Here is a 14,682-nt window from a genome sequence, read left to right on the forward strand (position 1 = left end):
CACACCATCTGGCAGAAGTATACATTAAGGAACTCCGTAAAAGGATAACGCCCCCATATAGCTTTGACAAATCTGTCAAATATACACCCATGTAAAAAAAAAAAAAAACTATTCTGTGTTATATGTTTTGTACTATGGAAAAGTGATTATGGAAGCCATTCTATCCTGTACAAAAATGCAACTACCCCTATGTAAAGACACTTTTTTGATCTCCATCAACTGACTGGGGTCTATGGATACATTTGCTGTATGCACTGGGCGCTTTCCAGACACATGGTGTGAAATAAGCCTTACCGAGGACTAGAACATGACTACTGTACCATAATATACAGACACTGCTGTATCTTAGAGTCCTATTAGACAAAGCAATTTTTAACGATTAACAACTAACGATAAAGGATCGCAAACGAGATTCGTTTTGCGATCACTTAATCTCACACATTGGTTAAATCGGTGAACGACTGTTTACACGGAATGATCTGTAAATTTTTTGCGAACGACGAATGACGATTTTAGAACATGTTGTAAGATCAAAATGAACGATTTCTCGTTCGTCGTTTGATCGTTCGCAGCGTTTACACGTAAGGTTATCGTTCGAATTCGATCGTTATCGTGCGATAATCATTCCATGTAAACGCAGCATGACAGCCATTAGTTACGATGGTTACTATGATCGTTTACTCCTGATCCCAGCAAAACAATGAACAATTACACTGAACGATTAGTGAAGAAATGCGGAACTTGAGTGAACTAATGTGGAATTACAGCGAACGATTAACAATGATTTTAGGTTCAGATCTAAATCAACGATCAACGACACACAAACGATTTTTCAATTGTTGCCTGCAATTACACAGAATGGTTATTGTATAAATTCGAGCGATTTTTCGCACGATAATCATCCCGTGTAATAGAAGTCACCTGACATCTGACACAGCAGCAAGGGGGGGGGCTGTTTCCTTATATAAACTCATTAATATAAAATTTATGCATACAAATCCCTAAGGACATGTCCCACATCTATGGGTGATCTTATATAAATGAACCACGGCTCTCCTTGCAGCAAAGGTCTATATCATTAGCTACTGTATACTGTACATACAGCAGTGTGACCATTATATACCTGTACTACTTATTGTATCTTTCTAGCATCTAATTGTTGACTGATGAAGCCCACCCTTTAAATATTTAACTTACTAGCTGTTTCTAGTAGCAGTACAGCATATACTGAATAATGCTACATGCATTTTACATTAAGTTAAAAATCCCCATGGAAATGCTCAACTAAAGCACGCGGCTATTAATAAGAGTGCCAAAACCTCCTCACAAATGGAGAAATAATAATAATATATAATACTTTGGTCAAAAACATATCTCCTTTAATACATAAAAAATGTAATTAAGCAGGTCAGACAGATACAAACTGTGTCATTGTATACCTTTCTAGTATGTATGCAGAAAGGAGTATATATAGCATATGTACAAGCATTGTGTTTATAGGGCAACTAATAAAGGAATTGGCCACATTTTTAAGCTGAAGGCCCATCAGAAGCTGCATTCCTACACTGGAGTGACTGCATGTGGGTGAGTGCTTGTCCAAGGTCACTTGATGTTGCGAAGTGTCCCAGAAACATTGTATGACTATTGGTGAATGCATGGTGCCGAGGTCTAGGCTGCGTGTGTTCACTACAATGTGACAACCAACGCCCAATGATGTATGAGAACCTGGCATCACCGCACACACCCAGCGCAACATCATGTGATGGCATCAGAAGAGTCAGGAATGTGGGATTTAATCGGTGAGAGAGAAGCCACAACAAGAGCAGCAGCTTAGGGTCCATTTACACAGAAAGGTTATCTGATAAGATTTGAAGCCAAAGCCAGGAATGGATTAGAAAAGAGGAGAAATTTCAGGCTTTCCTTTATGACATGATCTCTGTTTATAGTCCGTTCCGCTGCTGGATCATCAGCGACTTCCACTCTTCGTCTTAAAATTTTTGGGTCCCCATGGCTACAAACACACAAGAGACCGTAATGTGCGCGACCCTCATTCTGATAAAATGAGGGTCACACACAATATGGTCTTTACCCAAAAGTCACAAAGAGCCAGTATTTTTTTTATTGACACATTGGAAAACACACGGCCAACATGAATAACTATGTTCAGCATAAAGAAGAACAAGGCTTCCTGGAAGTGATGCTATGGCCCCACATATCCCTGATCTCCACATCATCCAGTCCGTCTGGGATAACACAAAAAGATAGAAGGAGGTGAACAGCAACATCCACAGAAGATCTGGGCTCAGTGCTCCAAGATGTCTGGAACAACCTCCCTGCTGAGTTTCTCACTATGGGGGACATCAAGCTGTCTTACAATAAGAATCCTCTTTGCTGCCTATAGGAACCAATCACAGCCCAGATTTTAAACATTCATATCGATCAGCTGTGATTGATTGCTATAGGCAACAAAGCACCAAGTATTTGATGTGACTGCACTTTACTCTCTACATCAATTCTACAATGGTACTGTCTAAATCCCATACCGTACCGGGATCTTGCTGGGGCGGGGACACAGCTCTCCAGGCAAGCCCCGCCCTGGAAGGATTTCATTGGCTGCTCCACTCGGAGCTTCCTAGCAGCCAAAATCAGCCCAGCCCCAACCTTAACCCTAATATTCCTGAATGGCACCAACCCTGAGGATTAGGGTTGTTGTGTGGGCAGGGAATAGTTAAGTTGTTGTTAGTAACCCAAATCTGACCCCCAACCCTAACCCTAAGACTAAACGTTCGGATTAGAGTCGGGGGTCCAGCAGGGTCTGATTTTGGCTGCTAGGAAGCCTGGAGTGGAGTAGCCAATGAAATCGGTCCAGGGCGGGGCTTGCTGGGAGAGCCGTGTGCGCGCGGTCAGCGAGGTCCCTGTATGGTATGGGATTTAGTCACTACCATTTTACAATAAACACGTACACATGGGGGAGTATCAAACATTCTTACAGTAGGAACGTTGTTACCCATATCAACCAATCACAGCTCTGCTTTCATTTTATCATAGCTCATTAATATACACAAGCAGACATGTGATTGGTTGCTATGGATAACAAAGGACATTACTACTGTACAGGTTCCCATACACTTTCAATATAGCTCTGTATATGCGTTACACTAAACACAAAGCTCCCTGTATATTACACACAGCTCTGTATATCCTATTACACACAGCTCTGTATAACCTGTATATTACACACTGCTCTGTATATCCTGTATATTACACACATCACTTTGTATATCCTGTATATTACACACACATCACTTTGTATATCCTGTATATTACACACACATCACTTTGTATATCCTGTATATTACACACACTGCTCTGTATATCCTGTACATTACACACACAGCTCTGTATATCCTGTATTTTACACACAGCTCTGTATATCCTGTATATTACACACAGCTCTGTATATCCTGTATACTACACACAACTCTGTATATCCTGTATATACCACACAGCTCTGTATATCCTGTACATTACACACACATCACTCCTGTATCCTGTATATTACACACACATCACTCTGTACAGTGCTCCTAATATATATATATATATATATATATATATATATACACACACAAATATACAACTTACAGCGGTGCACTCACTTAGCAGCATTAAAGGAGACCTGTCAACCCCTGTGCCGGGGTGGCAGGCTCCCGACCCCCTTACAGCCCCCTATACTCACCTGATCCCGATATATTACACACAGCTCCCTGTATATTGCACACAGCTCTGTATACCCTGTATATTACACACAGCTCCCTGTATATTACACACAGCTCCCTGTATCCCCCGTATATTACACACAGCTCCCTGTATCCCCCGTATATTACACACAGCTGATTATCTTGTATATTACACACAGCTTCCTGTATATTACACATAGCTCTGTATATCCTGTATATTACACACAGCTCTGTATATCCTGTATATTACACACAGCTCTGTATATCCTGTATAATACACACACACAGCTATGTATATTTTGTATATTACACACAGGTCTCTGCATATTACACACAGCTCTGTATATCCTGTATATTACACACAGCTCTGTATATCCTGTATATTACACACACATCACTTTGTATATCCTGTATATTACACACACAGCTCTGTGTATCCTGTATATTACACACAGCTTCCTGTATATTACACGCAGCTCTGTTTATCTTGTATATAACACACAGCTCTGTATATCCTGTATATTACACACACATCACTTTGTATATCCTGTATATTACACACACAGCTCTGTATATCCTGTATATTACACACAGCTGTTTATCTTGTATATTACACTCAGCTTCCTGTATATTACACACAGCTCTGTATATCCTGTATATTACACACAGCTCCCTGCATATTACACATAGCTCTGTATATCCCGTATATTACACACAACTCCCTGTATATTACACACAGCTCTGTATCCCCTGTATAATACACACAGCTCCCTGTATATTACACACAGCTCTGTCTACCCTGTATATTACACACAGCTCTGTATATTCTGTATATTACACACAGCTCTGTATATCCTGTATATTACACACAGCTCTGTATATCCTGTACTAGAAAATGTACCCGGCGCTGCCCGGGTATAAAGTGTCAGTGTGTTAATTAGATTTGCTCTAAGGTGCCCAGGAGGCCAAGCTAAAGGTATTGTTTCATCTGAGTTAATCAGTGGAATTAGTGTATACCTGTAGTGCATAGTTGGAGAAGTTCTGTATACCCACAATGTATAGTTTTTTGGGGTCTCGCATATCTGTAGTGCATAGTTGGGGGGGCTGTATACCTATAGTGTATAGTTGAGGGAGGTCCTGTATACCTGCAGTGTACAGTTGGTGAAGGTCCTGTATACCTGTACTGTATAGTTTGGGGGTCCTGTATACCTGTAGTATATAGTTGGTGCTGTATACCTGTAATGTATAGTTGGTGGAGGTCTTGTATACCTGTAGTTTATAGTTTGAGGGTCCTGGATACCTGTAGTGTATAATTGGTGGAGGTCTTGTATACCTGTAGTATATAGTTGGTGCTGTATACCTGTAATGTATAGTTGGTGGAGGTCTTGTATACCTGTAGTTTATAGTTTGAGGGTCCTGGATACCTGTAGTGTATAATTGGTGGAGGTCTTGTATACCTGTAGTATATAGTTTGGGGGTCCTGTATACCTGTAGTAAATAGTTTGAGGGTCCTGTATAACTATAGTATAGAGTTGGTGGAGGTCCTGTATACCTGTAGTGTATAGTTTGGGGTCCTATATACCTGTAGTATATAGCTGGTGGAGTTCCTGTATACCTGTAGTATATTTGGGGTCCTGTATACTTGTAGTATAGAGATGGTGAAGGTGCTGTATACCTGTATTATAGAGTTGGTGTAGGTCCTGTATACCTGTAGTGTATGGTTTTGAGGTCCTGTATACCTGTAGTGTATAGTTTGGGGGCCTATATACCTGTAGTATATAGTTGGTGGAGTTCCTGTATACCTGTAGTGTATCGTTTTGGGGTCCTGTATACCTGTAGTGTATAGTTTGGGGTCCTGTATACCTGTAGTATATAGTTGGTGGAGGTCCTGTATACCTGAAGTATATAGTTGGTGGAGGTCCTGTATACCTGTAGTATATAGTTTTGGGGTCCTGTATACCTGTAGTGTAAAGTTTGGGGTCCTGTATACCTGTAGTATATAGTTTTGTGGAGGTCCCGTGCACTTGTAGTGTATAGTTTTGGGGTCCTGTATACCTGTAGTGTCCTGTATACCTGCAGGATTGTATTTACCCGTATGACAGTGTTATCCAGTCACAGTGTGTCGGTATTGGTCATGTCTGGTATGGGGGTGTTATCCAGTCACAGTATGGCGGTATTGGTCAGGTCTGGTGTGGCGGTGTTATCCAGTCACGGTATGGTGATATTGGTCAGGTCTGGTATAGCGGTCTTATCTAGTCACAGTATAGCGAAATTGGTCAGGTCTGATATGATGGTGTTATCCAGTCACAGTATGGTGGTATTGGTGGTGTATCGGTGTTACCCAGTCACAGTTTGCCGGTATTGGTCAGGTCTGGTATGGCAGTGTTATCCAGTCACAGTATGGCGGTATTGGTCAGGTCTGGTATGACAGTGTTATCCAGCACAGTATGGCGGTATTGGTCAGGTCTGGTATGGCAGTGTTATCCAGTTACAGTATGGCGGTATTGGTCAGGTCTGGTATGACAGTGTTATCCAGCACAGTATAGCGGTATTGGTCAGGTCTGGTGTGGCGGTGTTATCCATTCACAGTATGGCGGTATTGGTCAGGTCTTATATGACAGTGTTATCCAGTCACAGTATGGCGGCATTGGTCAGGTCTGGTATGACAGTGTTATCCAGTCACAGTATGGCGGTATTGGTCAGGTCTGGTGTGGCAGTGTTATCCAGTCACAGTATGGCGGTATTGGTCAGGTCTGGTGTGGCAGTGTTATCCAGTCACAGTATGGCGGTATTGGTCAGGTCTGGTGTGGCGGTGTTACCCAGTCACAGTATGGTGGTATTGGTCAGGTCTGGTATGGAGGTGGTATCCAGTCACAGTATGGCGGTATTGGTCAGGTCTGGTATGGAGGTGTTATCCAGTCACAGTATGGCGGTAATGGTCAGGTCTGGCAGTGTTATCCACTCACAGTATGGCGGTATTGGTCAGGTCTTATATGACAGTGTTATCCAGTCACAGTATGGCGGTATTGGTCAGGTCTGGTATGACAGTGTTATCCAGTCACAGTATGGCGGTATTAGTCAGGTCTGGTGTGGCAGTGTTATCCAGTCACAGTATGGCGGTATTGGTCAGGTCTGGTGTGGCAGTGTTATCCAGTCACAGTATGGCGGTATTGGTCAGGTCTGGTGTGGCGGTGTTACCCAGTCACAGTATGGTGGTATTGGTCAGGTCTGGTATGGAGGTGGTATCCAGTCACAGTATGGCGGTATTGGTCAGGTCTGGTATGGAGGTGTTATCCAGTCACAGTATGGCGGTAATGGTCAGGTCTGGCAGTGTTATCCAGTCACAGTATGGCGGTATTGGTCAGGTCTGGTATGACAGTGTTATCCAGTCACAGTATGGCGGTATTGGTCAGGTCTGGTATGACAGTGTTATCCAGCACAGTATTGCGGTATTGGTCAGGTCTGGTGTGGCAGTGTTACCCAGTCACAGTTTGGTATACCTGTTGTGCCCTGTATATACATGTACTGTATGGATGGAGTAGGGGGTCCTGTATATACATGTACTGTATAGATGGAGTAGGGGGTCCTGTATATACATGTACTGTATGGATGGAGTAGGGGGTCCTGTATATACATGTACTGTATAGATGGAGTAGGGGGCCCTGTATATACATGTAATGTATAGTTGGAGTAGGGGGTCCTGTATATACATGTCCTGTATAGATGGAGTAGGGGGTCCTGTATATACATGTACTGTATAGATGGAGTAGGGGGTCCTGTATATTCATGTACTGTATAGATGGAGTAGGGGGTCTACCAGTTATTACTGTGGATGTTGTGAGGCAGCTTCCCTAGCAACCATTGCTCCCTGTGAAAATGAAAGCAGTAATCCTATTGGTTGCTAAGGCTCCAACTGCCGTGTCTGCTGCAGCTAATTATATCACCTGTGTTCGCAGTGAGGAGATTTTCCCAGTCATCTCTATGGGGCGCCTCTCTTCCCAATCCCCCTCCCCTCCTGTACATCTGGCGGGGACGGGTCCTTCGCAATAACCTTCCCGGGCTCCCAATGTATCTGTGTGCCAAATTTGGGGTCAAACGGTTCAGGCGTTTGGAAGTCTATAGAGGACAGACAGACAGACAGAAGGACAGACAGACAGACAGACTTTGATTTTTATGAAATAGACTAGAAAATGTACCCGGCGCTGCCCGGGTATAAAGTGTCAGTGTGTTAATTAGATTTGTTCTAAGGTGCCCAGGAGGCCAAGCTAAAGGTATTGTTTCATCTGAGTTAATCAGTGGAATTAGTGCATACCTGTAGTGCATAGTTGGAGGGGTTCTGTATACCCACAATGTATAGTTTTTAGGGGTCTCGCATATCTGTAGTGCATAGTTGGGGGGGCTGTATACCTATATTGTAAAGTTGAGGGAGGTCCTGTATACCTGCAGTGTACAGTTGGTGAAGGTCCTGTATACCTGTACTGTATAGTTCGGGGGTCCTGTATACCTGTAGTATATAGTTGGTGCTGTATACCTGTAATGTATAGTTGGTGGAGGTCTTGTATACTTGTAGTTTATAGTTTGAGGGTCCTGGATACCTGTAGTGTATAATTGGTGGAGGTCTTGTAAACCTGTAGTATATAGTTCGGGGGTCCTGTATACCTGCAGTAAATAGTTTGAGGGTCCTGTATAACTATAGTATAGAGTTGGTGGAGGTCCTGTATACCTTTAGTGTATAGTTTGGGGTCCTATATACCTGTAGTATATAGCTGGTGGAGTTCCTGTATACCTGTAGTATATTTGGGGTCCTGTATACTTGTAGTATAGAGTTGGTGAAGGTGCTGTATACCTGTATTATAGTGTAGGTTCTGTATACCTGTAGTGTATGGTTTTGAGGTCCTGTATACCTGTAGTGTATAGTTTGGGGTCCTATATACCTGTAGTATATAGTTGGTGGAGTTCCTGTATACCTGTAGTGTATAGTTTTGGGGTCCTGTATACCTGTAGTGTATAGTTTGGGGTCCTGTATACCTGTAGTATATAGTTGGTGGAGGTCCTGTATACCTGAAGTATATAGTTGGTGGAGGTCCTGTATACCTGTAGTATATAGTTTTGGGGTCCTGTATACCTGTAGTGTAAAGTTTGGGGTCCTGTATACCGGTAGTATATAGTTTTGTGGAGGTCCCGTGCACTTGTAGTGTATAGTTTCTGGGTCCTGTATACCTGTAGTGTCCTGTATACCTGCAGGGTTGTATTTACCCGTATGGCAGTGTTATTCAGTCACAGTGTGTCGGTATTGGTCATGTCTGGTATGGGGGTGTTATCCAGTCACAGTATGGCGGTATTGGTCAGGTCTGGTGTGGTGGTGTTATCCAGTCACGGTATGGTGGTATTGGTCAGGTCTGGTATAGCGGTGTTATCCAGTCACAGTATGGCAGTATTGGTCAGGTCTGATATGATGGTGTTATCCAGTCACAGTATGGTGGTATTGGTCAGGACTGGTGTGGCGGTGTTACCAAGTCACAGTTTACGGTATTGGTCAGGTCTGGTATGGCAGTGTTATCCAGTGACAGTATGGTGGTATTGGTCAGGTCTGGTATGACAGTGTTATCCAGCACAGTATGGCGGTATTGGTCAGGTCTGGTATGGCAGTGTTATCCAGTCACAGTATGGCGGCATTGGTCAGGTCTGGTATGACAGTGTTATCCAGCACAGTATAGGGGTATTGGTCAGGTCTGGTGTGGCGGTGTTATCCATTCACAGTATGGCAGTATTGGTCAGGTCTTATATGACAGTGTTATCCAGTCACAGTATGGCGGTATTGGTCAGGTCTGGTATGACAGTGTTATCCAGTCACAGTATGGCGGTATTGGTCAGGTCTGGTATGGAGGTGTTATCCAGTCACAGTATGGCGGTATTGGTCAGGTCTGGTATGGAGGTGTTATCCAGTCACAGTATGGCGGTATTGGTCAGGTCTGGCAGTGTTATCCAGTCACAGTATGGCGGTATTGGTCAGGTCTGGTGCGGCAGTGTTATCCAGTCACAGTATGGCGGTATTGGTCAGGTCTGGTATGACAGTGTTATCCAGCACAGTATGGCGGTATTGGTCAGGTCTGGTGTAGCAGTGTTACCCAGTCACAGTTTGGTATACCTGTTGTGCCCTGTATATACATGTACTGTATGGATGGAGTAGGGGGTCCTGTATATACATGTACTGTATAGATGGAGTAGGAGGCCCTGTATATACATGTACTGTATAGATGGAGTAGGGGGTCCTGTATATACATGTACTGTATAGATGGAGTGGGGGGTCCTGTATACATGTACTGTATAGATGGAGTAGGGGGTCCTGTATACATGTAGTGTATAGATGGAGTAGGGGGCCCTGTATATACATGTACTGTATAGATGGAGTAGGGGGCCCTGTATATATATGTACTGTATAGATGGAGTAGGGGGTCCTGTATATATATGTACTGTATAGATGGAGTAGGGGGTCCTGTATATACATGTACTGTATAGATGGAGTAGGGGGTCCTGTATATATATGTACTGTATAGATGGAGTAGGGGGTCTACCAGTTATTACTGTGGATGTTGTGAGGCAGCTTCCCTAGCAACCACAACTCCCTGTGAAAATGAAAGCAGTAATCCTATTGGTTGCTAAGGCTCCAACTGCCGTGTCTGCTGCAGCTAATTATATCACCTGTGTTTGCAGTGAGGAGATTTTTCCATTCATCTCTATGGGCGCCTCTTTTTCCCCTCCCCCTCCCCTCCTGTACATCTGGCGGGGACGGGACCTTCGCAATAACCTTCCCGGGCACCCAATGTATCTGTGTGCCAAATTTGGGGTCAAACGGTTCAGGCGTTTGGAAGTCTATAGAGGACAGACAGACAGACAGAAGGACAGACAGACAGACAGACTTTGATTTTTATGATATAGAATATTACACACAGCTCTGCATATCCTGTATACTACACACAGCTCTGAATATCCTGTATACTACACACAGCTCTGTATATCCTGTATATTACACACAGCTCTGTATATCCTGTATAATACACACAGCCCCCTGTATATTACACACAGCTCTGTATCCCCTGTATATTACACACAGGTCCCTGCATATTACACACAGCTCTGTATCCCCCGTATATTACACACAGCTCTGTATATCTTGTATAATACACACAGCTCTGTATATACTGTATATTACACACAGCTCTTTATTCACTGTATATTACACACAACTCTGTATATCCTGTATATTACACACACACAGCTCTGTATATATCCTGTTTATTACACACAGCTCCCTGTATATTACACACAGCTCTGTATATCCTGTATAATACACACACACAGCTCTGTATATCCTGTATATTACACACAGCTCCCTGTATTTCACACACAGCTCTGTATATCCTGTATATTACACACAGCTCCCTGTATATTACACACAGCTCTGTATATCCTGTATAATACACACACACAGCTCTGTATATCCTGTATATTACACACAGCTCTGTATATCTTGTATATTACACACAGATCTGTATTCACTGTATATTACACACAGCTCCCTGTATATTACACACAGCTCTGTATATCCTGTTTATTACACACAGCTTCCTGTATTTTACACACAGCTCTGTATATCCTGTATATTACACACAGTTCTGTATATCCTGTTTATTACACACAGCTCCCTGTATATTACACACAGCTCTGTATATGCTGTATAGTACACACAGCTCTGTATATCCTGTATATTACACACAGCTCTGTATATCCTGTATATTACACACAGCTCTGTATATCCTGTATATTACACACAGCTATGTATATCCTGTATATTACACACAGCTCTGTATATCCTGTATATTACACACAGCTCTGTATCCCCTGTATATTACACACAGCTCTGTATATCCTGTATAGTACACACAGCTCTGTATATCCTGTGTATTACACACAGCTCTGTATATCCTGTTTATTACACACAGCTCTGTATATCCTGAATATTACACACAGCTCTGTATATCCTGTATAGTACACACAGCTCTGTATATCCTGTATAGTACACACAGCTCTGTATATCCTGTTTATTACACACAGCTCCCTGTATATTACACACAGCTCTGTATATCCTGTATATTACACACAGCTCTGTATATCCTGTATATTACACACAGCTCTGTATCCCCTGTATATTACACACAGCTCTGTATATCCTGTATATTACACACAGCTATGTATATCCTGTATATTACACACAGCTCTGTATATCCTGTATATTACACACAGCTCTGTATCCCCTGTATATTACACACAGCTCTGTATATCCTGTATAGTACACACAGCTCTGTATATCCTGTGTATTACACACAGCTCTGTATATCCTGTTTATTACACACAGCTCTGTATATCCTGAATATTACACACAGCTCTGTATATCCTGTATAGTACACACAGCTCTGTATATCCTGTATAGTACACACAGCTCTGTATATCCTGTATATTACACACAGCTTACTGTATATTACACACAGCTCTGTATATCCTGTATATTACACACAGCTCTGTATATCCTGTATAGTACACACAGCTCTGTATATCCTGTATATTACACACAGCTCTGTATATCCTGTATATTACACACAGCTCTGTATATCCTGTATAGTACACACACAGCTCTGTATATCCTGTATATTACACACAGCTCTGTATATCCTGTATAGTACACACACAGCTCTGTATATCCTGTATATTACACACAGCTCTGTATATCCTGTATAGTACACACACAGCTCTGTATATCCTGTATAGTACACACAGCTCTGTATATCCTGTATACTACACACAGCTCTGTATATCCTGTATAGTACACACACAGCTCTGTATATCCTGTATATTACACACAGCTCTGTATATCCTGTATAGTACACACACAGCTCTGTATATCCTGTATATTACACACAGCTCTGTATATCCTCTATAGTACACACACAGCTCTGTATATCCTGTATATTACACACAGCTCTGTATATCCTGTGTATTACACATAGCTCTGTATATCCTGTATAGTACACACACAGCTCTGTATATCCTGTATAGTACACACAGCTCTGTATATCCTGTATATTACACACAGCTCTGTATATCCTGTATAGTACACACAGCTCTGTATATCCTGTATATTACACACAGCTCTGTATATCCTGTATAGTACACACACAGCTCTGTATATCCTGTATATTACACACAGCTCTGTATATCCTGTATATTACACACAGCTCTGTATATCCTGTATATTACACACAGCTCTGTATATCCTGTATATTACACACAGCTCCCTGTATATTACACACAGCTCTGTATATCCTGTATAGTACACACAGCTCTGTATATCCTGTGTATTACACACAGCTCTGTATATCCTGTTTATTACACACAGCTCTGTATATCCTGTATAGTACACACAGCTCTGTATATCCTGTATAGTACACACAGCTCTGTATATCCTGTATATTACACACAGCTCTGTATATCCTGTTTATTACACACAGCTCCCTGTATATTACACACAGCTCTGTATATCCTGTATATTACACACAGCTCTGTATATCCTGTATAGTACACACACAGCTCTGTATATCCTGTATATTACACACAGCTCTGTATATCCTGTATAGTACACACACAGCTCTGTATATCCTGTATATTACACACAGCTCTGTATATCCTCTATAGTACACACACAGCTCTGTATATCCTGTATATTACACACAGCTCTGTATATCCTGTGTATTACACACAGCTCTGTATATCCTGTATAGTACACACACAGCTCTGTATATCCTGTATATTACACACAGCTCTGTATATCCTGTATATTACACACAGCTCTGTATATCCTGTATAGTACACACAGCTCTGTATATCCTGTATAGTACACACAGCTCTGTATATCCTGTATATTACACACAGCTCCCTGAATATTACACACAGCTCTGTATATCCTGTTTATTACACACAGCTCTGTATAACCTGTATAACACACACACACACACACACACACACACACACACACACACACACACACACACACACACACACACACACACACACACACACACACACACACACACACACACACACACACACACACACACACACACACACACACACACACACACACACACACACACACACACACACACACACACACACACACACACACACACACACACACACACACACACACACACACACACACACACACACACACACACACACACACACACACACACACACACACACACACACACACACACACACACACACACACACACACACACACACACACACACACACACACACACACACACACACACACACACACACACACACACACACACACACACACACACACACACCACACACACACACACACACACACACACACACACACACACACACACACACACACACACACACACACACACACACACACACACACACACACACACACACACACACACACACACACACACACACACACACACACACACACACACACACACACACACACACACACACACACACACACACACACACACACACACACACACACACACACACACACACACACACACACACACACACACACACACACACACACACACACACACACACACACACACACACACACACACACACACACACACACACACACACACACACACACACACACACACACACACACACACACACACACACACACACACACACACACACACACACACACACACACACACACACACACACACACACACACACACACACACACACACACACACACACACACACATCCACTCCAGCCCGTTAGTTTACTGCTGCAGCACAGCCCACGCCCCGACTCCTCCCTCCACATGTGACTGAT

Source organism: Dendropsophus ebraccatus, chromosome 7, assembly GCF_027789765.1.
Source record: "Dendropsophus ebraccatus isolate aDenEbr1 chromosome 7, aDenEbr1.pat, whole genome shotgun sequence".
In the NCBI taxonomy this organism is placed as follows: domain Eukaryota; kingdom Metazoa; phylum Chordata; class Amphibia; order Anura; family Hylidae; genus Dendropsophus; species Dendropsophus ebraccatus.